The sequence below is a fragment of the Monodelphis domestica genome, chromosome 1, assembly GCF_027887165.1.
Source record: "Monodelphis domestica isolate mMonDom1 chromosome 1, mMonDom1.pri, whole genome shotgun sequence".
Classification (NCBI taxonomy): domain Eukaryota; kingdom Metazoa; phylum Chordata; class Mammalia; order Didelphimorphia; family Didelphidae; genus Monodelphis; species Monodelphis domestica.
Window position 1 is genome coordinate 53051574 of NC_077227.1, and position 27453 is coordinate 53079026.

Sequence of the window (27453 nt, forward strand, 5' to 3'; positions counted from 1 at the left end):
ACCTAAGGAAATCTGATGACTTAGAAGGGTGATCCCAAGAGCCAATCAGTTGGGCATTAGAACCTGGAGAACAGAGGGACAAATGGTCAGAGGTCCCTGGGTGCTCTGTCAGAAGGGAGGGGGGGGGCTCATAGATTTAGAGCTGAAAGCTCAAGGCCTTAGAAGTCATCCAGATCAATTCTCAGTGTATCTAGGTGGTATAGTGGACAGAGTAACAGGCTTGGAGCCAGGAAGACTCATCTTCCTAAGTTCAAATCCAACCTCAGACACATACTAGGTATATGATCCTGGGCAAGTCACTTAACTTTGCCTTAGTCTCCTCATCTATAAAATGAACTGAGGTATGAAATTGCAAACCCCTCTAGTATCTCTGCCAAGAAAAATCCTAAACAGAGTTATGAAGAGTCAGAAATGACTGAACAACCCTTTCATTTTACAACAGAGGAAACAGTCTCAGAGATATTATGTTCCTTGCCCCAGGTAACAGAGAAAGCAAATGACAGAGACAGTTTTCCAATCCAGAAATCTGATTTAATCTCTCTTCTCCAGGATTTAAGAGAGAACTGCTGTGGCCGGAATAAAAAATCATCTTGCTGCGTACCATCTGACTGGTCTGGACTAACAGGCGGGGGCTCCAGACTTGAAGTTCATTCATTCATCCCATTCAGCCATCATTTATTAGGCACCTGCTCTGAGGAAGGTGTACTGTCCACTTGATAGGGCCCACCAGAATTTCCTCTCCTTTGGTAGAACCTTCCCCATCACCAGTCCAGGGTCATCTCCCAAGCTCGTGGAGAGAGTTCTGGGAGAAAGCCTGGAGCAGAGGACTTCCCTTTAGATTCTGGCCTTGCCTTTTAAAGCGGAGGTCACAGAGTTGAGACTAACCCCATGGGCCTCTGGGTGGGGGAGGTGGGGGGGGGGGCGCGGGTGAGAAAACCTGACTCGGTCTAGGGGGCCTTTGAAACTTTCAAAGAGCCCTGAGGATTTCCGCAGGGATGCAAGGAAATGGGACTGGAGAGAAAAGAGCGGGGAATCTCCTTTTTCTCGGGCCGTGGGGGATCCCCCAGTGCCCATCCCTGCAGCAGGATGTGTAGCGGAGAGGAGGGCGGGGAGGAGCAGGGAGGCTTCCGAGAGGCAGCCCAGGGAGGGGGTGCAGGGTCGGCAGGCCGGGGAGGCGCTCAGGGAACAAAGGCCCACACAGGGGTCCTTGTTCGTCCTCCGCTCCCCGGAGGCGGGGTGGGTGGGGGGAGGTGGGGTGGGAACTAGGGCGCCAGGCTCGAGAAGGGGAGGAGGGGGGCGGGGGCCACGGGTCTGAGAAACTCCTTCCCTTCCCGGGTCTCCTCTTCCCCAGGCTGCTGTGGCCCCGGCTCCTGCTGCGCCCAGCCCGAACGCCAACTTTGCGAACCGTTCCCAAGTTGCCGGGCGCGAAAAGAGGTGGGGTGGGGGAGAGGGAAGGAAGAGGAGGAGGGATCCCCGGGCGCCTTGGAAGAGATTCAAGAATCCACCGCTCGGAGATAGAGCAGGAGCGGCCTGAGCCGGGAGCAAGACGCAGGGGCTGTTGCGGGACGGCCGGGCTCCGGCACCCCCTCGGAGCCCCGGACACATGGGACCCCGGCAAGGCGTCCGCTTCTCGGCTCCCCCGCCACCGCCGGCGCCTCCTCCCCCAGCCCGCTGATTGCCCAACCCGAGCTGGCCCCCAGGCCCGGGAGGTGCAAGCGGAGCCCAGGACGGAGAGGGCTAGAGGGCGCCAGGGCTCCGGGCGCAGGGGGCAGGCCCCGGGGGACCTTCTTTCTAGCGGGCGCCTAGAGGAGAAAGTTGCCAGCGGATGCTGGCCAGTCCCGCTTCCATCCATTCCCAGAGGACCAGCCAGACGGCCTTGGCCAGAAGAGGCAGAGCTGGGTAAAGCAGTTTTTCCTTCTTCCTCTCTCTTTCCTCTTTCTCTCTCTCTCTCTCTCTCCCTCCCTCCCTCCCAACCCTCTCCCCTCTCTCATCTCTCCCCTCCCCCCCCCTTTTCTTCCTTCCTTCTCTCTCTCTCTCTCCACGCCGGCTGCTGGTTCGGGTCTGGAAGGGGGGCCCTGGCTCCCCTGGACTCTCCTGGCAGTCCGAGGCGAGAGAGGCTGTCGCGGCCAATCCTTGCACCCTCTGCCTCAGACCCTCACTCCTCTCATCCTGCCCTCTGCTTAGCCTCCTGAGCCCCGGGCTGCGATGGGAGTGGGCTCGAAATCTCCAAACCGGACGAGTGCCCAGGCCCAGCGCAGCCCAGAGGAAATAGGAGAGAGCTGGGGGGCTAGGGCAGGGGGCAGGGGGTGGGCGAGCCTCCCCTGGCTCTAGGACACACACCCCTAGCGCCCTGGAGCTAGGACCCTAGAGATCTTCACCCCTCGCGAGTTCCCGCCCCTTTCTTCTCCCCACCCTCTCGCCCCCTCCCCACCCGATGAAGCCGGCTTCTTGGTCTGGGGCCAGTGGGGAGGCGCTCAGAACAAGCAGGGTGCAGAGGAGGGGAGGAGCCAGCCGGGACTCTATTAAGTCCGAATCAGGCCCTCAAACCAGTGGGTGGAGGGAAAAAGAGGCATTTGGTCTCGGCCAGGAGTTGCAGTTGGGTCTTGGAAACTTGGTGTCTGGGCGATGTGTCTGGGTGTGCGCAACGCTTCCGGAGGTGAGGCCGGGCAGGCAGGCAGGCAGGCAGAGGGAGGGAGGGAGGGAGGGAGGGGAACCAGGGGAACGGAGGGAGTGATTCACAAATCCCAGAGCCTGGCAGCTGGGGTCCGTCAGTCGAGTGGGGAAGGCAGGCAAAGCTGCGGGGTTGAAGGCGGGCCATGCAAGCAGAAAACTTGAGCAAATGAGAGGCTTGGGCATCTTCCCTGCCTTGCCCCAATTCCTTCCCCTGTTAGTGTGTCTTCCTGGCTGGGAGTAAGTTGGGGGACCTGGGGTCCCACAGAGGCTCAGGCTGGCCTTGGCTAGAGGCTGGGGCTGAGTATTTCTGTCTTCTTGCTCTTCTGATCAGTCTCTCCAGCTGGATTTCTCTCTTCTGTTCCCCATGTGCCAGTGACTTTATGATACTCTGCAGACAAGGGCTGGCCTCCTCTGGGGTAGGTCAGGGCTGGGTTAGCCAAGGAGCAGCTACTAGGTTCTGGTCCTATTCATCCATCACATCTTATCCTCTCTAAGCCAAACCAGGGGATTTCAGATGGCAGAATCTGAGCCAGACCTTAGAGGCCAGCTGCTTCCCCAGCTCCCCTACCTGAGCAGACATCCCTTCCATGGTATCTTCCACTTGAAGCCCCCCAACGCAGGAGAGGTCCATACTTTGAGCCTGGTGCTGCATGCTTCCCAGGATTTGGGGTGCTTCCTGTGCACATCCATTCCTTCCTCTCCCTTCCTTTTTTAAGCCAACATCTGTGTCCCTGGCCAGTATGTGGTTATCTTGACCTTCATCTGTTTCCATGTTGGTCCACCAGATTTAGAACTCACTGGAGGTCTTGGAATCTACAGCCTCTGCTGCCCCGTGGACAGATGCAACGCTCCAGGCCAGACTGGGGCCTCCAAACTCAACTCTCTTGTGAGTATATTCTGTACAGGAACTGGGAGGTGGGGGTCAGCAGAGCAAAGCTTAGCTGAGGTTTCCTGCTATCCAATGCAGATCCCCAAATCAATGGATGTTGGGATTTTGAGGAGAGAGGGAGCGGCATAAACAGAAGACTTGCCAAGAGCCTTGTCATTTGTGTTTGCCATTATCCTTCAGGTGCCTCTCCTTCACTCTCTTGGGCACAGGGCAGGCCCTCCCCCCATCATTGTGAGGCTAATGGATCAAAAGGAATTGGTCCTTAGAGAGGGCATTGCTCTGGGATTCAGAAGCACCCCCCTGTAGCCTGGGGAGGTGAGCCTCCTTCCTGTCTGGGAATTGTATAACAAAGGGAAGAGGCTTCCTTGTGGTGACTTAGTTGTTGGGGTGGAGATGGTTGAAAGAATGCAGGGGTAGAGTCCGAAGCTCACATTCTGGCATGGCCTTGTATTAGCTGTACAATTCAGTGGGCATTTATTAGACATCCTCTATCTCAAGACCAGAAAAAAGCCTTAGTGTGGAGTGGGGGCCACATGCACGCAGAAAAGCGAGTGCAAAATCAGGCCACAAGTGTTGATTGCATGCTTACTATGTGCCAAGCAAAGGGGTGCATAATAAACATAGAGTCACTTGGTGGAACACTAATATCTGGGGAAATCGGGAAAACCTTCTAGTAAGTAGCTCTTGAGCTGAGCCTTATAGGAAGCTCAGGAAAGAGAGCATTCTAGGTATTGGGGACAGAGCAGGCAAAGGTACAGAGGTGGGAAATGGATTGCTTTGAATAGAAAACATCAAGTAAAGCCAATATAACTGGAACACCGAGTGCATGAGGGGAGAATAATGTTTGATAAGCCTGGAAAGAGAAGCTGGTGTCTGAGCCGATTGTAGAGGACATTCAGTGCTGTGCGATTTTAAGCAGTGATCACCGCTCAGGGTGATGCAAAATGCAGAGGTTAGGCTAGATGTGGAAACCACTGTGGAGGTGTGTTGCCCTGTCAAGACAAGCTCAAGGGAGCAGCCCCTTACTAAGCCATAAAAGCTAACCACATGCAACTCCCATTGAGACTGGGAAGATAGACTTCGAACACATGTGTGTGTGTGTGTGTGTGTGTGTGTGCGTGTGTAAATATATATATATATATATTTAATTTTTAAATCTTTTCCATGCTTGCATGATTCATGTTATCTCCCTCCCCCTCTCTCAGAGATGACAAGCAATTCCACTGGTTTATACATGTATTATCACGGGGTAAATTTTTTTTTTAAACCCTTACCTTGGGGGCAGCTGGGTAGTTCAGTGGACTGAGAGCCAAGCCTAGAAATGGGAGGTCCTGGGTTCAAATTTGGCCACAGACACTTCCCAGCTGTGGGACTCTGGGCAAGTCACTTGACCCCCATTGCTTAACCTTTACCACTCTTCTGCCTTGGAACCAATACACAGCATTGACTCCAAGATGGAAGGTAAGGGTTTATAAAAACAAAACAAACAAACAAAAAAACCCTTACCTTCTGTCTTAGAATCAATTTTAAGACAGAAGGGTAAGGATTAGGCAATCAGGGTTAAGTGACTTGCCCAGGAAGTCTGCTGGGAAATGTCTGAGGCGATATTTGAACCCAGATCCTCCTGACTCCATCCCTGGCACTCTGTCAAGTATACAACCTAGCCACCTCTGGGGCATCCATTATTTATTTTTTTTAAAGAAGAAGGGTATAGGTTTGCTTTGTCTTAGAGGCACAGCTGCTGTGAGAATGTTTTCTGGGGAATATGAAGGCAGAACATTTTCTCTCGCATCTTGTTTTTAAAGATTGCTGGAAGGAAAGTGTTTTGTAAAGTTTCTAGAATCTTCTACTTTGTGGTTTCTTTGGTTCTAGAAATTTCTTATGTGTGGAAATACCTGTCACCAAAAAAGACTGGCCATCCATTTCTTTTTTTTAAAACCCTTACCTTTCATCTTAGAATCAATCAATACTGTGTATTGATTCTAAGGCAGACTGGTAAGGGCTAGGCAATGGGGGTTAAGTGACTTGCCCAGGGTCACACAGCTGGGAAGAATCTGAGGTCAGGTTTGAACCCAGGATTTCCCATCTCTGGACCTGGCTCTCAATCCAGGGAACCACCCAGCTGCCCCCTGGCCATTCATTTCTAACTGTGGTTTTAGAGCATTGCCTTGGGGCACTAAGATGTTGTGATGCCCCCTGTGTCAGAGACAGTCACTCCCTTTCACCCTCCCTGTAAAGAGGCTACTACATCTGTACAAGGGCATCCACTGACTGGAGGATAGGGCAGGGCAAGGGAGTAGGCAGAGAGGGAGATGTTTCTAGACTAGCCTGAATAGCTCTGGGGAACAAACAGACTGAGCATTGAGCTGGGACTTCATTCCAGGTACTTTTTCAGGAGGGGTTAGGAGAGTTTTGGAGAAACAGAAACAGTCCAGCTTCAGGACCCTGGCGGCAGGCAATCCTAGGAGTGTTCCTTTCCTAACACTGGACCACAGGCTCCCTGGATGTGTGGGAGGCTAAGGTAGGAAAATCCAAGGAGAAAAATCCAGATAATCAGCAACAAATAACAAATTGAACCCCAATTTGTAGTTTGCTACAAAGGATTTCAGAGTAGGCAGGGGCTCCAGAGGTTATCTTTGTTCAACCCAGCTTGAAAGCATCAGGTGGCATAATGAAACTACTAGGTCTCATTAACTTTAAGTCCAGGACTCTGAAAGGAAGGAAGGAAGGAAGGAAGGAAGGAAGGAAGGAAGGAAGGAAGGAAGGAAGGAAGGAAGGAAGGAAGGAAGGAAGGAAGCAAGGAAGGAAGGAAGGAAGGAAGGAAGGAAAGGAAGGAAGGAAGGAAGGAAAGGAAGGAAGGAAGGGAGGGAGGAAAAAAGGAAGGTGGGAAGGAAGGAAGGAAAGGAAGGAAGGAAGGGAGGGAGGGAGGGAGGGAGGAAAAAAGGAAGGAAGGAAGAAAACATGAAAAGATGGAAGGAGGAAAGGAGGGAGAGAGAAAAGGAAGGAGAGAGGGAGGGAAGGAAGAAAGGAGGGAGGGAAGGAGGAAAGGAGGGAAGGAAGGAAGAGGGAAGAAGACAGGAATGAAGGGAGGGAGGAAAGAAAAGAAAAAGAAGTGAGTGAGAGAAGAAAGAGAAGAATGAAGGAAGGAAATAAGCATTTATTAAGCAATTATTATGTACTTGCACTTTAAATATTATCTCATTTGATCCTCACAACAACCCTGGGAGGTAGGTGCTATTATTATTATTCCCATTTCCCATATTCTTATATTATTATTCCCATTTCACAGTTTAGGAAACTGAGGCAAATAGTCATGAAGTGAATTGCCCCAGTAAATGTTTGAGGTTCCTAACTTTAGGCTCTGTCCACTGTACCACCTAGAAGGTACGTGATGAGAATTTTTTCCATAACTTTTTAAACTCTAGGTAATCACAACAAAAAATAATATATTGAGTTCCAATTTATAGTTTGCTTCAAAGGATTTCAGAGTAGGTAGGGTATCCATGGTCATCTTTGTTCAACCCAACTAGAAGCATTTAGTGATGTTTAAACCTACTAAGTCTTACTTTTTTTTTTTAAACCCTTACCTTCCATCTTAGAACAAATACTGGGTACTTGTTCCAAGGCAGAAGAAGATCATTAAGGGCTAGGCAATGGGGGTCAAGTGACTTGTCCAGGGTCACACAGCCAGGAAGCGTCTGAGGTCAGCTATGATCTCAGAAAGATGAGTCTTCTTGACTCTAGACCAGACACTCTATCCACTATGCCACTTTACTTTCTGTTTACCCCTTAGAAATCAGCAAACTCCAGATTGGGGCTCAATTGATTATTTTTCATTGATTTTCTGGACTTTAAAAAGTGATGGAAAAGATGTTCATCCTGCATCTTAATCTTGATGGGGTGCCTGGGGAGTTACATTCCCTCTTGGGAGCCAGTTGTTAAACATTTCCCAGCACAGCCCTAGTTTTAAAAAATGCACTAATCATCCAGGGAGAGTTGTAGCCCTTAAAACTCACTTTTGAAGGCCCCCTATAGACAAGCCTGTTATCAAGAAGCTCCCTGTTTCCCTTCCCCCTCCCCCTCTCCATGAAGTGTGGGAACCCAGCTGTAGAGATAGTACAAGCCCTCGGTGTCCCTCTCATTCACTCCCAGAATGGGCATTAGCAGTTCTGCCCCAGCTGGGGCCAGGGAGACGTCCAGTGCCCTCACAGAAAGGCCAGAGAGCAGCTAAGACCAACCCTCTTTTTCCTTTTGGCCCTTTAGTGGGATGTGTCGATATTTCTGGAGCCCTGGGGTGCCTGATGACTCCCTAGCTGTTTTTACAGGCAAAGGGAGTCACATCAAGCAGAATCTTCCTCTTTCTTGGAGGATAGATCCCAAGTTTAGACTGGAAGGGACATCATCAGAGACCATCTAGTCCAGCCTCCTCATTTTACACAACGAAACTGAAGCTTGGAGATATGAAGTGACTTGCTCAAGGTCACACAGGTAGTGAATGTCAGAGATGGGAATTCAAACCCTGGTTCTCTAACTCGGATCCATACCCTTTCCATACAATGCTATACAGACTTGATTTTATGGGGAATAAAGATATGTTGTTGTTGGTCAGTTATTTCCAACACATCATATCCCCATTTGGGGTTCTCTTGGCAAAGATACTGGAGTGGTTTGCTATTTCCTTCTCCAGTTCATTTGACAGATGAGGAAACTGAGGCAAACAGGTTTAAGTGACTTGCCCAGGGTCACCCAACCAGTAAGTGTCTAAGGCTGGATTTGAACTCAGATTTGAACTCAGCCTCTAAACCCAGGGCTCTATCCTCTGCCCCTAGGAATTCATCCAGTAGCCACATCTCTTTCTGGCTGTTGGAAGGAAAGGCTGGAGACTTTGAGTAACCCTTTATCTTACATAGTTATGTTTTCCCCCATCCACCATGTCGCCCCTGTGCTTTCCAAACTCACCACCTGCCTTCCTTCTTTTCACAAAGGTTGCTTGTCTGTTCAGGAGTGTGTCCTCTTTTCCAGTTCCCAGGAAATTTATCAAGTTGGGGATCTGGAGGGCTCTCAGAAAAGGATTTGGAGGGCAAGTGTGGAAAATAAACAAGCCAGTCCCAGCCTGACCTCCCCAACTAAACAGTCTAGAGAAGAAAACCTCAGAGCCCAGCTTGGGAGTTCTGCATTTGGGTCCAACTCCCTCATTGGCCCTCTCATCTCCGGTCCGCTACCCAGCTGAAGGGCAAGTCTTTCTTCCTCCCTTCTTGGGACTCAGCCTTCAGCATCCCAAGTTGGCAAATAGGCTGTCCTGGCTAGAATGCTCAAGGCGGGAGACAAAGGGTGGAAATAGAAGATGGGAACGACTGTCCTTGTTGGTGGTCTGAGTAAGTCACCCAGAGCTGTCCCTTCCAGAGACAGATGCTTTGGTTTATGGCTTTGTTTGGGAGTTTGGCTTTGAAAGATTTGGGGCAATGCTGTTTTCTTTTGTTTTTGAAAATCCTGGTTTTGTGGAATCTGGAAAAGAATCCTTCTTTTGCCACATAGGCAAACATCTAGATGTTTCGTAAAAGCCCAAGGTTGGGCGGTGGAGAGATTAGAGAGCATCTGAGTTTTCTTTAGTTGTGTCCCTCAAGGGTGGGGACACCATAGGAACACAGACATAAATCTGGGAGAAGCTTCAAAGAATGCTTAGCCCAACCCTTTCATTTTACATATGGGGAAACTGAGGCCAGGAAAAGTTAAATCACATGGAATGGAGGCATTTATAAACCCAAGACCTCTGAGTCCAGAGCCAGTGTCTGTCTGAAACTGCTGTACCTCAAGAGCCCCAATTTCAATTCAGGGGACTGCTGACTTCTTCCTCTGTACCTCCCCCCCCCCCATTTCTGTGGAATTGCTCTTGGATTCCCCTCCATAGGAGGCTAATTGCCAAGGGAGCCATCAGGACACCAGAGAACATATTCCATTTATCAGCCGCTGACCTCCTATCTCCATCGTTCTCTGGCAAAAGGAGAGAATGGGGTGACAACTGGATCACCAGTGGTTGTGAAGATGTCCACTCTCCCAAATTCCAGCTTTATGTAGTTCAGTCAAGATCCTAGAGCTTTCTGAAACTGTCTATGGGCTGATAACTCAGCCCTGCCCTGGGAAAAGAAATAGAATTAGGCTCCTTGTCCCTACTAACTGGTCTAAGGAGCCCCACTAAGTCCTGGGAAACCCAGCTCTGAGAACTATTCAATAGCCCCAGGTATGGACTAGGATGACAAAAGCAAGGTGGAGGGGGAAGCCTCTGGAATGGCTGCAACCTTGTTCAGCCAGATGGCCAGACTGCCTGGAATGCCAGATACAGACCAGACCATCAGAGGCATGGGGAGAGGAGCCTGGAGAGCAGGCATAAGCATCCGTGCACTCACCAACAGGCACGTCTGTTCCCCTTCCTCTTAGAAACTAACTACTGCCTAAAGGAACTCACAGACCTGTAAGTTCAGTTATGACCTTCACCAGCATGGACATACTCACAGACATAGCTGCAGACATTCTCATAGACATATAGCCATTCTCCATCCATAGAGCAGGAAAGTAGAGATAGACACTCTCAGCACAGATATATTGAGGCATTTGGGCAGTTAGTTGGCAAAGTACAAAGAATGTTGGACTTAGAGTCAGGAAGATTCCTCTTCCCAAGTTCAAATCTGGACTCAGATACTAGCTGTGTGACCCTGGGCAAGCCACTTAACTCAGTTTGCCTCAATTTCCTCATCTGTAAAAATGAACTGGAGAAGGAAATGCCAAACCATTTCAGGATCTCTGCCAAGAAATGCTCAAATGGAGTCATAAAGAGTCATACATGACTTAAATGACTGAAAATGAAATGAAATTAATTAGGTGAAGCACTGAGTTCTGAATTGAGCCAGAGATGTGAGTTCAAATCCTGTCTTGGATGTTTAATACCTGTGTGATCTTGACCAAATCACCTTATCTCACTGGAACTTTGTTTCCTCATCCATAGTTCCACTCAGGTCCAAATCTTGGATCTTGTGAATTCATATTAGTGTATATGATCAGTTAAGTTTTTGAAGCACTCAGATGTGTGATATTGAATGTGTATGACAATTCAGAATTAATAGGATCATAGACTTAGAGCTGAGAGGGACCTTAGGTATCATCTAGAACACCTCCTCCCTACACACATTTTACTTATAAAGAAGTTAAGGCTCAGATTTCCCCCAAGAATGGTACAATTTTGAAATCTAGCTTGGATAATAATTAAGTCATCCAGAATAGAGAATTATTTTCCTACTGAAAGAAAAAGTTATTTAAATTAATTGAAGCAAAGAGAGGCAGAGGAAGATAGGATAAGTATTGTGTGGCCTGAACCAAATTAAAATGCAATTGAGAAATATTTAACAAAATAAATAAAGACGAGATGAGATAGATAACATACATATTCTCTCTCCGTCTCTCTCTTTTAACCTTATGTCTTAGAATCAATACTGTGTATTGGTGTAAGGGCTAGGCAATGGGGGTTAAGTGACTTGTCCAGGGTCACACAGTTAGGAAGTGTCTGAGGCCACATTTGAACCCAGGACCTCCCATCTCCAGATAACACTACATTTTAAAATTAAGGCAATATGTGGTTCCCAGGGATCCTTCTCTATAGCTTAGTGGTCCCCATTTCTTTTTGAGTTTGATACTACTGGTATGGACAGACTGACTCGGAGTCTCCAGGAAGACCTGGGTTCCAGTTCAGTCTCATTGAATATGTGTTGTTATTATTTAGTTATTTCAGTCATGTCAATTCTTTGTGACCCTATTTGCAGTATTTTGGGCAAACATGCTAGAATAGTTTGCCATTTCCTTTTCCAGCTCATTTTACAGATGAGGAAAGTGAGCAAACAGGGTTAAGTGACTTGCCCAGGGTTACAGAACTAGTAAGTACCTGAGGCTAGATTTGAATTCAGGTCTTCCTGACTCCAGACTCAACACTGTGCATTGTACTACCTAGCTGACATACACTCAGTTCTCTAGATAACTTTAGAAAGATTATAAATTGCAGAGCCAGTGCCAACTTACATTAGTAAGAGTAGTTTCCTTACTGGGAGTTCCCTATACCAATGAAATCATGCGTTGGTTCTAAACTATTAAGTTAAATTAACTAAGGTATTTATGCCACAGAATATTCCAGACATTTGTGTGCTGGGGGAGACAGCATGAGACATCTCATTTACAAATGAGGAAACTGAGGCATTGGCTGCTAGTTGGCTTGCCCATGATCACACATCTCATAAGGGCTGAGCCAGGACTCAAATTTCCAGTGAGTCCAAGTTCAGGGCATTAATCTGCTGTTGAGGCTGCCTTTGGGTTGATCTAGGTTTGCTTTCCACATTGGTGTTCATACATGTAAACATACATGCCCACACATGTCTACTTCACCTACAACTGAGCTCCATCAGCTCTGCTCTTCTTTCCCCTCTTCCTCCTTCTCTCCCTTCTCAGCTGCCTCAGTCTGCAAAGCTCTGAAATGCACGAACATGGCCAACTCCAAGCCAGCTCGAGCCCAGGAAACGTTAGAAACAAATGAGTGACTTTTTCTTGCCTGTGTGATTTTTGCCAGGAATTTCATGACTCCAGAGAACTTCTGCCTTGGTTTTCAGGGTAAAGGACATCTGGCAGGGCCAAGGTGGAAGGAGGGGAGAGACGAAAGGGTGAAAGAGAGAGAGAAGCCCAGCTCTGAAGGGGTAAATGGTATACACGGATGGGATGGTAAGATTAGAAACCATGAGTCATGGACCGGAAGCTATCTTCTGGTTGAGAGAGAAAAAATGTCAGTGACCACAATTGATCTGCAGATCCTCATCCTTTGGCTATTTCTAGAGATGTTATTGCTTCCCACTCTCTACCCTGATCTCTCTCTGTCTCTGGCTCTGGCCCTCTCTGTCTCTGGCTCTTTCTCTCTGTCCCTTTGTCTCTCTGTCTCTTTGTCTCCGTCTCTCTGTCTCTGTCTGTCTCCCTCCCCCCCCCCCTCTCTCTCTCTCTCTCTCTCTCTCTCTCTCTTTCTCTCTGTCTCTCTCTCTGTGTCTGTGTCTATCTTTCTCTGTTTCTGTTTGTCTCTTTGTCTCTCTCTCTTCCCCCCTGCTCTCTGTCTTTCTCTGTCTCTGTCTGTCTGTCTCTTTCTCTCTGTCTCTGTGTCTCTCTCCCTCTCTGTCTGTGTCTGTCTTTCTCTGTCTCTGTCTGTCTGTCTCTTTCTCTCTGTCTCTCTTCCTCTGTGTGTGTGTCTTTCTCTGTCTCTGTCTGTCTGTCTGTTTCTCTCTGACTCTCTGTCTCTTTGTCTCTCTGACTTTGTCTGCCTCCCTGTCTCTCTCTGTCTCTTTCTCTGTCTCTGTCTCTCTCTGTCTCTTTCTGTCTCTCTGTCTCTGTCTCTGTCTGTCTTCCTGTCTCTCCCTGTCTCTGTCTCTCTGTGTCTTTCTCTGTCTCTCTCTCTGTCTCTGTCTCTTTGTCTCTCTGTCTCTGTCTGTCTCCCTGTCTCTCTCTGTCTCTTTTTCTCTTGTGTCTCTGCCTCTCTGTCTCTGTCTCTGTCTCTGTCTCTGTCTCTCTCTCTCTCTCTCTCTCTCACACACACACACACACACACACACACACATCCAAGCTATTTCCACTCTACTGCCATGATGCCCACTGTACTAACCTCTGCTCAAGTGGTCTTGGGAGCTTGACTTGACTCTGGTTTTTCAGACAGCATAGCTTGGCTGGCTACTCATGTTCCTTCAGGAACCAAAAAGTGACTCTTGTCCTCTTCTATACTGTGGGAAGGAAGTCTACAGAAAAATAATATGCTCTTCTTCAATTACAAAGATGACTTTTACCAACCCACCATCATCTTTGGGGCAAGTGTTACAATCAACTTTGAATTATGTTTGCAGAAATGGGTTGTCTTGAGCCATCTCTGTTCTTGGCTAGTTCCTCCATTCCATGGAGGAGTCAAGGTATAATCAGTGGTCCTGAAACATCGCTGTGCCAAGAATAAATATTCATAGGATTAGAAGTGTGAGTTGGGGCAGCTGGTGGCTCAGTAGCTAGAGAGATGGGCTTGGAGTTGAGAAGTCCTGGGTTCAAATGTGGCTTCACACACTTCCTAGCTGTATGACCCTGGGTAAGTCACTTAACCCCTATTGTTTAGCCCTTACAGCTCTTCTGCCTTGGAACCAATACCTAGTGCCAATTCTTAGAAACAAGGATTTTTTAAGAAAAGGAAGTGAGAATTACTTCTACTTCTTGTTATTGACACAAAGGAGATTTGAAAGTCACTTTAGAAGTCATCTAATCCCCACTGTGACTTCTGAATATGGAACAGAGGTGGAAAAGGTTAAGAGATTCACCCAAAGTCATTTAGGTAGTAAATGGAGGAAGTAGGATTTTAGCTTCATTGAGCTAGACTTGAAGACTATTTGATATTTTTTTTAATCCTTACCTTCTGAATGCAGAAAAGCAGTAAGGGCTAGGTGATGGAAGTTAAGTGACTTGCCCAGGGTTATATAGCTAGGAAATGTCTGAGGCCAGATTTGAACCCAGAAGCTCTGTCTCCAGGTCCTGTCTCTCAGTCTCTCTCAGTCTACTGAGCCACCCAAATGCCTCCTCTTGAAGACTATTTATAATCCTGTCTTAGTCACTTCCTGTATAACCCTGAGCAAATAAGTTGTTTCGCCTCTAGATCTCGGTGTCGTCTTCTTCAAAATGAGAAAAATGAAAGCGTTGGACTTGCTAGTCTCTGAAATGTCTTTAGTTCTAAGTCCATGATCCTCTGCCTCCTTTGGCTCTTGGGTCAGTGGATTTTTCTCTACTGTACTCCCTTCCTGAGATGAATTTGAAGAAAAATGGAAATGGAAGAAGGCAAGAAGAATGGAGGGATGGATGGACAGTAGAGCTCTGAAGCTGGAGCTGAGGGATCCATCGCTGAGTCCTTTGGGGGAAAGCAATCTCATTCAATCCCATCTTCCCTCCATTCTCCCTGGTAAACTTCATGGCAGCAGGAACTTCCCAGCTGGTTCTATGACTTCTGCGCCCCACTCTACCGGCTGTCAGGCCATGGAGGGAGTTAGCCAGGGGCTCCCTCTTTCTTCTTGCTCTTCTCCCAAGACTTTCTTTGTTTCCCACACTTTTTTTGCAGCTGTCCTCTGTAACAGGTGATGCCTGTCTTGCATGCTTTCGTACTAAGGCGTTCCTTGGTCCCACCCCTGCCCGAGCCCCCAAGAGCAGAAGCCTAGAGCTCTCAGGAGGGGGGGTGTGAGGGGAGAAAGGGGGCTGGACAGCCGGGCTGGGGCTCTCCTTACAAAGAGGCTCTGGAAATCTTCCAGGCCCTGAGAGGAGCAGGGATGGAGAGGAGCGAGATGACTTGTTGGCCCATATTCAGTTTTCAATGTTCTGCAATATTTCTCTCAGGGGCAGGGAAAGCAGGAGAAATCTGAGCCCGTGTTGGAATTGGGGTTGGCCATTTAGTCAGTTCAGGCTGCCAGCCAGGTTGGGATTTCAATTCTACTTTCAAAATGATTGTTTGAGAAATGCCCAGCTGTAGTATATTAGCAACAATGGCGTGTATACCAGAAGTGTGGCACTTGGGTGTCCTCCAGGAGCTCCGGGATCAGAAGGAGAGGTGGGCTGGCCATGGAGTGACAAAGGGGGGAAACAGAGGACCAGCCTGAGGGCTGGACCGCATGAGGCTCGGGGAATGTAAAAAAGAGCAACTGAACCTCTCATTTTAATATTTTGATATGGTAATTATTATATGTAATTCTATTTAGTATTTTCATATAGTTGGCTTTCTTTATAGATTTATGTTTTTTTTAATGCATTTTAAAACATGATTCTGAGAAAGGGGCCCATCCTGGCTTCATCAGAGGGGTCCAAAGCACAAGAAAAGTTAACCCAAGAATATATAATTTGTATAGGAGTGAGTTCAGTTGCTTTCAAGCTTGTCTGATTCTTCATGACCCTATTTGGGATTCTCTTGGCGAAGATAGGAGTGATGTGTCATTTCTTTATTTGCCTCATTTTACAGATGAAGAAACTGAGACAAACAAGGTCAAGTGACTTGCCCAGGGTCACATGGCCAGTAAGTGTCTGAGGCTGGATTTGAACTTAGGTCTTCTTAACCCTGGGTCCAGTGCTCTATCCACTAGGCCACCCAGCTGCCCCTGTAGAGAGGGAAAATGCTAAAATATTAATAATAATATTTATATAGCACTTACTATGTGCCAGGCATTGTGCTAAGTAGTTTATAATTATCTCATTTGATCCTCACAATGATCCTAGGAGATAAGTGTTAATAATATCCCCATTTTACATATGAAAAAGCTGAGGCAAACAGAGGTTAAGTGAGTTGTCCAGGGTCATATAATAAGTGTCCGAGGACAGATTTGAACTCCCATCTTCCTGACTAGGTCTAGCATTCTATTGGTAGGATAGTGTGTCTTGAGACACCTCCTCTCTAAAACAAGTCCTGGGAGTATACTGCATGTTACTATTCTGCTGATGTAGCCACTTTACAGCCATAGAAACTGAGGCAGAAATTGGAGGAATGACCTAACAGAGGAGCTAGAAATAGCCACAGGGTCTTCTGGCAGCATCAACAGCAGATTACATAAGACACTAATTGCATGTTCAGCATGAGTCTCCCCGGGGAGGAAGAGAATAAATATTTCATGACCCATTAAGCCAAAATGGGTAAGAGGAGGAACAAATCTGTGCTCTTGAAACCCTGCCCATAGCTGAAGAGCTAGCTCAGGGGTGCAGCAGTGCGGTTGGGGTAGCTACCAAGACCCTGAGCTTGGTTTGACACTGGTCCGAGGCTCCTAAATCTTCTATGCTCCAGGGAGATGTTGCCAGGGTGGGTAACGTGGGTGAAATTCAGGACTGGGAAGGGAAGACGTATGAGCTAGTAGCTCGTTTGATAGAGAAAAAGGAATGCCAGCCTAAGAGAGTTTAAAGGTTCAGACATACTCGACAGTGGAGGATCACAGGATTTAGAAGAATGGACCTTGGGGATCATCTTGTCCAAGTCTTTTATCTTACAGATGAATGAACTAAAGCCTAGAGCAGTTGAGTGATTTATCCAAGGTGGCACAGCCAGTCATTTCTAGGGCTGAGAGGGGAACCCAGACCTTCTAACTAGTGCAACAACTTGGCAGAACCCAAGAGTGAAAATGACAAGAGGGACAGAGAAGTGTGGATCGATGTCAAAAGAGCCCCACTGATTTCCCAGTAGAGCACCTATGACCCTGAGCAAGGCTCAGCCTCTTTGCCTCTGTTTTCTCATCTAAAAAAAGGAGATAATCGCATGTGCCTTTGAAGGATCAAAGAAGATCATGGGATCATAGAGTCAGGGCCAAAGTCAAGTCAGGATCAGAAGTCACATAGTCCAACCCTTTGATTTGACAGATGAGAACCATTGAGCTAAACAAATTGCCTGAGATCACACAGATAATAAGTGTTGGAAGTAGGATTGGAAGCTGGGTCCTTGGACTGCTCTTTTCAAACCATTTTATCAGCCTCAAAGAACTATATCGGAGCTGACTGTCCCCTAACCATTGGCTTCCCCAAGGGATCTACAGATGAGAAAGACTGACCTAAAGTGCCTTCCTTCCGCCATATGCCATGACTCACTCAGATTCATGGTATTTCCACTGCTGTTGCAACCAGTGTTGCCATAACAATAATGATACCAGCTTCAGGAAGGGCTGAGACTGGAGCAATCCAGTCAACAACCCTTCTACGACTTGGTAGATATATCCTCTGGAGCTGCCTAAGATATATAAACACATAGAAATAAAGTGGCCAACCCAGGATCATACAGCATAGAGGTGTCAGAGGTGAGATTTGAACTCATAACTCTTGACTCCAAGCCCAGCACTCTATCCATTACCCTCACACTAATTCCCACCCCCCAACTTTATATCCTTTTATGTTTGTAAATCTAAGAGTAAGGTCATGGTTAACAAGGAGTAGACTTTGAGGGTGAGGATGAAACTCAGAAAGTCTTGCTCAGAGGTTGGATTTGAATCCATGTCTTTCTTCCTGACCCCAAGCCCATCATCACTCTGACCTACTAGGCTATTGTGTCTTTACATTATCAATGATGACATACAATTATACAGTGGCTGTTTGGTAACACAAAGACCCCTTACAAATATTATTCCATTTGATCCTTGAAATAATCTAATTAAGTCATCAGCAAGTACTAGGAACAGAAAGAAAGGGGGAAAAATCTCTGTTCTCAAATTACTCAGTCTAATGTGAGTGTCACTGTCCCCATTTTACAGGTAAGGATACTTAGGCGTAGTGGGGATAAGTGATTTTTGCATCTCTCCAAGTAGAACTGGGACTGAAAACCATATGGAGCTCTCTGCTTTCTGGGCAGCATCAGTAGGCTGCCCTGTAACCTAGCCCAGCCGCCATTACCCATAGCCACATGCCTATACAGGTCTTGGAGCTTCCAATTTTAACATTCTCCTGTTGTCTTGGCTTGGCTCAGCTCTTTCCATAATGAGATTCCTCATCTTACCTTTCCTCTTTCTCCTCTTTTAGCTGGCCAAGTGGGTAGGGGGAAGGGGAAACAGACAAGATGAACCCCTTCCCATTCAAGCATACACCCCTGGGTGGCTCTGAGCCTGATCTGATGGGGGTCAGAGAGGAAGCAAGAGAAAGAGTACCCAAGCTGTCAACAAGGGACACTCACAGGCAAGACTCTTAAGCTCTCATAGCCTCAGTTTACCCATCTGTAAGATAAGCTCTATAATAAGAAGGGTTATTGACTGGCAACAATGGAAGGATTGCTTGAGGACAAAGAAATCACAGATCCTTCTTGAAGCTGGCATCATTATTATTATGGTAACATTGGTTGCAACAGCATGAACCTGAGCTGGATGCCCAGGGTTGTTGTGATTTGCAAAGTACTTTGCAAATCTCAAGACATCAGATAAACTTGATGATGGCAGTGTCCATCCTAAAATGTGAGCCCAGTGCTCCAGGTGTGTTCTGACTTGGGCAGAGTACATACAGCAAGACTGTTTCCTCCTTGGCCCTTTGCACTAATCCTCTCTTAATGCTACTACCTAAGATTGAATTCATTGGCTTTATAATGAGCCTTTTTTGTCTGTGATGCTTTTGGACACTGTAGACTCACATATCTGGAATTGGAAGGGACCCCCAAAACCATCTAGTCCAACCCATTCATTTTTTAATTTTTTTAGTATTTTATTTATTTTCAAATTAAAATTTTTTAATTAATTAATTAAGAATATTTTTCCATGGTTACATGATTCATGTTCCCCTTCTCCTTCCCCCTTCCCACAACCAACAAGCAATTCCACTGGATTTTACATGTGTCACTGATCAAGACCTATTTCCATATTATTCATATTTGCACTAGGGTGATCGCTTAGAGTCTACATCCCCAATCATATCCCCTTCAACCCATGTGATCAAGAGTTGTTTTTCTTCTATGTTTCTGCTCCCACAGCTCTTCCTCTGAATATGGATAGTGTTCTTTCTCATAAGTCCCTCAGAATTGTCCTGGGTCCTTGCATTGCTGCCAGTAGAGAAGTCCATTACATTCAATTGTGCCACAGTGTATCCGTCTCTGTGTACAATGTTCTCCTGATTCTGCTCCTCTCACTCTGTATCCATTCCTGGAGGTCCTTCCAGTTCACATGGAATCCCTCCAGTTCATCATTCCTTTGAGCACAATAGTATTCCATCACCAACATATACCACAGTTTGTTCAGTCATTCCCCAATCAAAGGGCATCCCCTCATTTTCCAATTTTTGGCCAACACAAAGAGCGCAGCTATGAATATTCTTGTACATGTCTTTTTCCTTATTATCTCTCTGGGGTACAAACCCAGCAGTGCTATGGCTGGGTCAAAGGGCAGACAGTCTTTTATCGCCCTTTGGGCATAGTTCCAAATTGCCCTCCAGAATGCCAACCTATTCATTTTATAAAGAAAACGAGGCTGGGGCAGATAATTGACATTTTCCAAGGTTGCATGGATAATGAGTATCAGAGGTGAGATTTTAATCCACATCCTCAGACTTCAGAACCAGTTCTTTTTCTACTCTACCATGCTGCCCCCTAACCATTAAGGACTAACTGCTGAAGGCTTGTCAGGTTGGCATGTCCCAATCTGAACATGTGCACGTGAAGATACATGTTTGTTAATGTCATGAGTTATATTCAAAATGGAGGTGACTTGGGCAATTCAGCAAAACAAACAAAAAAAAAAATTAGTGGATTTAATCCTATATAAGGGCTTTGCCATCAAGGCAAATGTTTTAGTTCCCCTGCTACCTAGAATGCTTCTGAACTGCCCCCTTCCCTACTTCCAACTGTCATCATTTGCTCAAGAAATGCAGATTCATTAAGATTTTATCTGGGAGGGGCAGCTAGGTGACTCAGTGGATAGAGAGGCTTGGAGAGACAGGAGGTCCTAGGTTCAAATATAGCCTTGGATACTTCCTAGCGACCCTAAGCAAGTCATTTAATCCCAGTGTCCTAGCCTTTACCATTCTTCTGCCTTGGAACTGATACTTAATAATGATCCAAGATGGAAGGTAAGAGTTAATAAAAAGAACCAGAGACTGGCTACATGCCACAGGAGACCAACAATTAGTTGACCTTTTAGCCTTCAAGGTCTTCTCTGTGATTAGAGTTCTCTAAAGAAAATTCCAAGGACATCAGGTCATTAAGGCAGTGTCCAGTGGCTTTGGTCGTAGCCTATCCCTCAGCCCAGAAAAAGCACACGTTTTCCCAGGTGCACAATAGGACTCTGGGCAAGAGGTTCCTGTGGCTTTCAGGAGAGTCTCTTACAGTCTATAATTCTCAGAGAAATGTCAAAGAAATAGGCCTAGGTGGTTTTACGAGGAACGCATTTCCTGAAGATGGACAGCATGATGACCGTAAAGAAAGGAGAGGGCTGAGACAGCTGTTAGAGTCAGTCTGTTGGTCTGCAGGCAGATACACTAAGTCCTTCTTACAAAGGAATCATAGAATGTTAGAACAGAGAGAGGCTTAAAAACTCCAAATGGGGAAACTCAGAGTAATCCAGGACTAATTGGGCAGGGAGCATGGGGTAAGGGAGAGTCTCCACTAATAAAATCTAATTATGGAATCGTTTTGAAATTTTTAATATTTAATTTTTTCCAATTACACATAAAAACATTTTTTTTTTAAACCCTTACCTTCCGTCTTGGAGTCAATACTGTGTATTGGCTCCAAGGCAGAAGAGTGGTAATATCTAGGCAATGGGGGTCAAGTGACTTAACCAGGGTCACACAGCTGGGAAGTGTCTGAGGCCAGATTTGAACCTAGGACCTCCCGTCTCTAGGGCTAGCTCTCAATCCACTAAGCTACCCAGCTGCCCCCTATAAAAACAATTTTTAACCTTCACTTTGAACAAGTTTTGAGTTTCAAATTCTCTCCCTTCCCCTTTATTGAGAAGGCGAGCAATTTGATAAGTGTGGTATGTGTACAGTCATGCAAAATCTATGTCTATATTAGTCATGTTGGAAAAGAAAACACAGACAAAAACAATCCCAAGAAAAATAAAGTTAGAAAAAATCGGTATGTGTTGATCTGTATTCAGACTCCATCTCTGGGGGTGGAGAGCAGTCAAAGTCCTTTAGAATTGTCTTGGAAATTTGTATTGCTGTGAATGGCCAAGTCATTCACAATTGGTCATCACGCCATATTGCTGTTACTGCCTGTGTACAATGCTTTCCTGGTTCTCCTCACTTCGCTTTGCATCGGGTCATTTCCAGGTTTTTCTGAAACCAACCCACTCATCATTTCCTACGGTATGACAGTATCCCACCATACTCACATACTAGAGCTTGTTCGGCCATTCCCCAATTGATGGGCATCCCCTCCATATCCAGTTCTTTGCTACCACTAGAATGTTATTTAAACTTAAATTTATTTTTTTCAATTAGCAGAAATTTATTTTTCTAACATGTTATTTTTCTCCTCTGTCCCTACCATTGAAAAAGAAAAAGAAACCGGGAGAGCGTCCCCAAAACCCCCAGAATATGCATAGTCAAATGAACAAATTCCTCTATTGGCCACGCCTAAAAATGTGTGCCTTCTTCTGCCCCCAGTCCTTCATCTGCCTTTCAAGAGGTGATTGAATATGCATAACTGTCCCCAAAGTCTTCACACAGTTTTTGCTCTAAAACTTTTGGGACACGCTCCACGTCTCTGTCTCTGTCTCTGCCTCTCTGTCTTTGTCTCTCTCCATCTCTGTTTGTCTGTCTATCTGTCTATCTCTTCCTCTGTCCCTATCGCTCTTGCATGATGGTCACATAGTGATTATGGGTCAGAGGCAGGATTTTTTTAAAGGAAAGAAGAAAAAAGGTAGAGAAAAGGTGCCTGTTTATGCTATATAGTTTGTGTTTCCAGTTTTGGGCTTTGGGCCAAAATTGGTGGGTGGGAAGGTGACGAGGGGAAGCTGGGCACAGCCCTGGGCGGAGATGGTCTGCCATTGGCTCACGATGGACTCCAGGTGGGCTGCATTGGGCAGGTCCAATTTCAGAGACCTGACGCCCTTCTTGCCCTTATAGGTGAGCTGGTCTCCATCTCGCTTACTTACTCACTCACGAGCACCTTCCTCGGGAGGCTGTCAGATCATCACATGATGACCGTGTTCCTTGAGGTCGGGAGCCTGGCAGTGCCTACTCCCATCCCCACACGTAGGCACCCCCCCACCAGCTCAGGGCAGGGGCCCCTCTCCTGACCTCCTCCCAGGCTCCTGGTTAAAAATTGCTCATTGAGGAGCTGGCCCTCAGCTGGGAGCAGCTTACCGGAGGAGGGGGGTGTTAGATGGCGCACAGAGACCCTCTGTTCCCATTAACAATGGACCATTTATGACTTAATTCTGCCCTGTGGTCCCCGTGAGCTCTGAATGGACTTCTAGGAAAGGAGGAATGGAGTCCCCACCCCTGCCCCCTGCACACCTCAGGCAGCAGCTTTGCTGGGAAGTCCATAGGCAGGGGTTGGGGCCAGCTCTCTGGCCTTGCATCTCTCCAACCTGCTGTCTCCTTGGCCGTGGGCTGGCTCTCTTGAATGATTTTTGACAGCAGCATCCGGGGGAGCCCAAGGGAAGAGGGTGAGATTCCACCTAGTAGCCCGGCCTTTTGGGGGCCATCCTGGACTCTGGAACAAGGGAAGAGTCTGCCTCGTGTTTTTCATCTGAGTTTCTTCAATCAATTGTCAAATAACGATTGAATCCTTCCTATGCCCAAGACAGACCACTAGGGCAGAGATCTGGCCCCAGAGCCAGCCAGGGTAGAGCAAACAAGGGGTTTCCCCTCAGGGTACCAAAATTTGGACAGCACTGATCAAACCGTAAGTTTCCTCCACTAGACTGTAAATTCCTGGGGGGCAGGGACTCTTTTTTGCCTGTCTTGTATCTTCAGAGTTTAGCACAGTGCCTGGCACATCGTAGGGAATAGGGGATTGATCGATAGTACAACAAAAATAATTGGTTAAAATAGGAAGCTCCCAGAGAGGGCTCCATCCTTCCTGGTCCTGGGCTCAACTCAGGGGAGCTCATCTCAGACCTGCCCAGGGCAGTGACTCCCTCAGTAATCAAACTCGTGGGAATGTTCCTGCTCAACTGCTGCTGGTGTTTCTATCCCAGGCAGAGGAATTTCCCTTTTGGATTCTGTCCAGCCCTTAGGATGCTTAAAGCCTCGCTGAGTAGGTATCACAAAAAGATAACTAAAGTACAAATGAGTATGTGGTCAGCACCCAGTGAAGAGTCCATCCAAGGAGCAGCTTGGTGGCTCAGTAAATAGAGTTAGGTGTAGAGAGGGGAGGTCCTGGGTTCAAATCTAGCCTCAGACACTTAGCTGTGTGACCCTGGGCAAGTCACTTAACCCTCATTGCCTAAGCCCTTCCTGCTCTTCTGCCTTGGAACCAATACCTAGTATCAATTCTAAGGCAGAAGGTAAGGCGTTTTTGTTTGTTTGTTTGTCCGGGAAAGTACCTATCCATGGAGGACTTTGAATATCAGGCTAAGGAATTCATCCTTTTCTTATCAGGCAAAAGGATAACTGGGCCAAGTTTAGCTGAAAAAGATGGTTTGCATAAGGCAGGGATGGAAAGACAGGGAGAGGCTAGATTGTGGTGAGCCTTGAATGCTAAGCTAAGGATTTTGGTCTTCCTCCTATCAGTAACAGGGTCAATCCTTCCTAACACTGATCCTCTTATTTAATCAAATTTTAGACCTTTAGAAAAGCTGGTTTCAAATCTCCTCTCTGGTTCAGTCTACGTAACCTTAGACAAGCTTCTCCTGGCCTCACTTTCCTCATATTGAAAATGGAAGGCTTAGACTAAATGGCCTTGGTGCTTTCTCCCAGCTCTTAATCTCATATGTGTCTGAGACTCAGTTTCTCCAAATGTTGTTGAAGCATTTTCACCTGTGCCCCATGGAGAACTAGAGCTTAGAAACTGAGCTCCTCTAAAGAGGTTGGATGACTAGCCAAGACAACCCCAAGAACACTCTGTACTGGTTCAGGGGAGAACCTTCCTGCTGAGTCTTATGGTGTAATGCATTGAGAGCTGTTCTTAGGGTCTGGAGGTCCTGGATTTCAGTTCCCCCTCGGAGAGATACTGGCTGTGTGACCCTGGGCAAGTCACTTAACCATTGAGTGTCCACTGGCGATTCTAAGTAGTAGAGCTGCTTGACATTGTTGGAACCTTCTGGACAGGTAAAATCACAAGTCTGGTTTATATTTTTACATCATATTAACAATATACAATATAATAATAATATATTATATTTTAAAAAGTCCTCCTTGGTTTAATTCATTGTGGGAGCTTGTTTTAAGTGAGTCACTTTGTAGGCAAAATGATGCTTTAGACAAGGTCTAAGAGGCTTCCCAAGCACTTATGGATGCGTGACTTACGCTTTGCCCTTGCCAAGCTTGACTCTCAGCCTGTCAGTAATTAAACCTTCACTCCAGCAGTAGCAGCTGGTTTAGCCTCAGGCACGTCAGCCCAGATTTGTCTGACAAGGAGAGTTTGAGAGCTGACTGAACCCATCTTCTCAGAGGATGTCGAAAAGGGGTGACCTTCACTGTCAACTGGCTAAGGAGAGGTTGGAGGAATTTGGCCAAGGTCACCCCGCTAGAAGCAACGTTGTAGAGAGCAGGAACGGGAAATGGTCAGGGCGGGAGCAGGGATTTCAAAAAATTAAATTAGGAGCAAAAACGGTTATTACTGGCATATTTTTTTAATTCGCAAATTTAATTATTTATATTAAGAAAACATATATATATACATATATTTGTTTCTATTAAAAATTGGTGACTTGAATTACAAGCCCTGCTAGGTTAAATCTTCATTCTCTCCCCACCCTCCCACCCCACTGCCATTCTGCTCCGGTGATCACCCCATTTGCAGTCCCAAACCAGTCATGGTGCTATGAAAATGGATAGGGGTTCGGGAGACGTTTTGCCAGAGACTTGAAACCCAGATACCTCAACTTAGTACTCCGGTGCTCCAGTCCTACATTCTAGGTCCCTAAGAAATTCTGGAATTAGGAATTGAAAGACATTGACCCCAAAGATCTTCTCTTTCTTCTCTCCTGACCCTCCTTAGGGAGTTGTTGCTCCTCCTTCATTTTTGAAGAGAACTAATGATATCATAGGATGATGTGGGAGTTTGGGGGATGTACTCAGTTTGGGAGAGGATCCCGAGTCAGAAGATTGGGGTTCTAGCCCTGATTTTCCCACAACTAGCTCGTGACGTTGGGCTCCCTCTAGAATGTCAGCCGTTGGAGACTGGGAACTGCTTCATTTTTGTCTTTGAATTCTCAGCGCCCAGCACAGTCCCTGACACATAGTAGGCACGTATTAAAGGTTTGTTAAATGGAATGGAATTACTTAGTTGTGTCAGTCCTGTTAGACTCCTTGTGATCCCATTTGGGGTTTTCCTGGAAAAGACCCTGGAGTGGTTTGCCATTTCCTTCTTTTCATTTTCATTTTTTTCTTTTCATTTCATTCTTTTCATGAAAAAAATTTTCATGAAAATTTCAGTTCATTTTCCAGATGAGGAAACTGAGGCCAACAGGGCTAAGTGACTTGCCCAAAGTCACTCAGCTAGTAAGTGTCTGAGTCCAAATGTGAACTCAGGAAGAGAATTCTTCCTGACTCCAGACCTGGTGCTCTATGCACTATAGCATCACTTAGCTGATCCTGGGCCTCATTTTACATCATTTTATTTTATTTTTTAATATATTTTATTTGATCATTTCCAAGCATTATTCGTTAAAGACATAGATCATTTTCTTTTCCTCCCCCCCACCCCCCATAGCCGACGCGTAAGTCCACTGGGCATTAGATGTTTTCTTGATTTGAACCCATTGCTTTGTTGATAGTATTTGCATTAGAGTGTTCATTTCATTTTATTTTTTTTATACCATTTTAAAATGAGGGTGGGTTAGGTGGCTTCAAAGATCTGTACTGTTGGTATCTGAAAGGATGGTGCGGGATTGCAAATGGGTCAAAATTTACATGATTTCCAAGTCCTTCTTTTCTCTGGGCCTCAGCTTCCTTCCCTGGCGTGATGGTTTAGTGTATGCTGTGAGTCACAAAATTGGTGTGGGATTATGACTGATTTAAAACCTAGTCATATTTCTTTTGTTGAGACTCCGTTTTCTCCTATGTATGATAAGCTCCAAGACCTTCCTCTCTAGCTTTAATATGTCATGACTTCTTACGTCTGTGGCATGCTCCCTTCCCAGCTGGAGCATTTCAAGACTACCCAATTTGGCCTTTCTCTGTTCTCCCATCTCAAAAACTCTGACACTGGGCAGTCATCTGGGAGACGCTGAACAGGGCTTAGGAAAGCTGCCCGACTCGGGTGGAATGCCAAAAAGCCGTCAATCCCAGAGCTTCCTAAAGGCCTCCCCAGCACACATTCCATCCGAAAGGTTTGTTGACAGCTTAAACTAACATGGTCCCAAGACACACAAACAAGTGTGGAGTTCTTCCAGTCCCCAGAGATGCTCGTTGCCAGAATGAGGCAAGGGGAGGGCAGGCATGGGGACAGGTTGGGATTGCAGTGACCCAACAACACTCGGTCCGAGGACACGGGGACAAACCTCTCTGAGGCTGCTCCCTGGCTCAGTGGCACATTAACGAGGGTCCCCAGAATGGTCACTTCCCATCACTGGCAGCAGATAATTCCCATAATGATGGGAAGCTCAGAGAGAACTCTTAAAACCAACCTGTGACAATCACCTTTCTGCAGAACTTTTATGTTCAGTTCGATGGGTTTTCATTCCTTTCCAGAACTAAATCCTCTGGTTCAGGGACAGGCCCTGTATTTTTTTTTTTAATAACCCTTACCTTCCATCTTGGAGTCAATACTGTGTATTGGCTCCAAGGCAGAAGAGTGGTAAGGGCTAGGCAATGGGGGTTAAGTGACTTGCCCAGGGTCACACAGCTGGGAAGTGTCTGAGGCCAGATTTGAACCTAGGACCTCCCGTCTCTAGGACTGGCTCTCAATCCACTGAGCTACCCAGCTGCCCCCAACAGGCCCTGTATTTTAAAGAGGATGCTGAGAAGATGGGGAATATGGGGAGTGGAGCATAGAGGCATGATGAACTGATTCCAGCTACTTGGATGGAGAAGGATCCCAGTAACAAGTCACCTCTCATCATGCTCTCAGTAGATTCATCTCATTTTTCTTGCCCAGTGAATTTTCCCCTCTGCTCTTACACTCCCCTCCTTCACTCTGACACCCATATATGTCTTTTTCCCCATTTAAATGTAATGTCATGGGCAGATAGGTGGTTCAATGGCTATAGAGTCATGTCTAGAGATGAATGGTCTTAGGTTCAAATGTG

At 46.5% G+C, this 27453-nt stretch overlaps 1 protein-coding gene across 4 annotated transcripts in view; it reads left to right on the forward strand.

Moving 5' to 3' along the window:
* The first annotated feature begins 1270 nt into the window (after positions 1 to 1270).
* The window catches only part of CHST3 (carbohydrate sulfotransferase 3), a 57806-nt gene continuing 31623 nt past the window's right edge, over positions 1271 to 27453 (forward strand). Inside the window, exons 1-2 of one of the 4 annotated variants that reach the window (XM_056799348.1) lie at positions 1271 to 1899; positions 3459 to 3559. The gene's annotated coding sequence lies outside the window, so the exon portion shown is untranslated. Of the gene's footprint in view, positions 1900 to 2478; positions 2657 to 2771; positions 2911 to 3458; positions 3560 to 22484; positions 22944 to 27453 lie in introns of those variants that run through there. The other 3 variants (XM_007505641.3, XM_007505642.3, XM_007505643.3) reach the window with 3 other exon arrangements.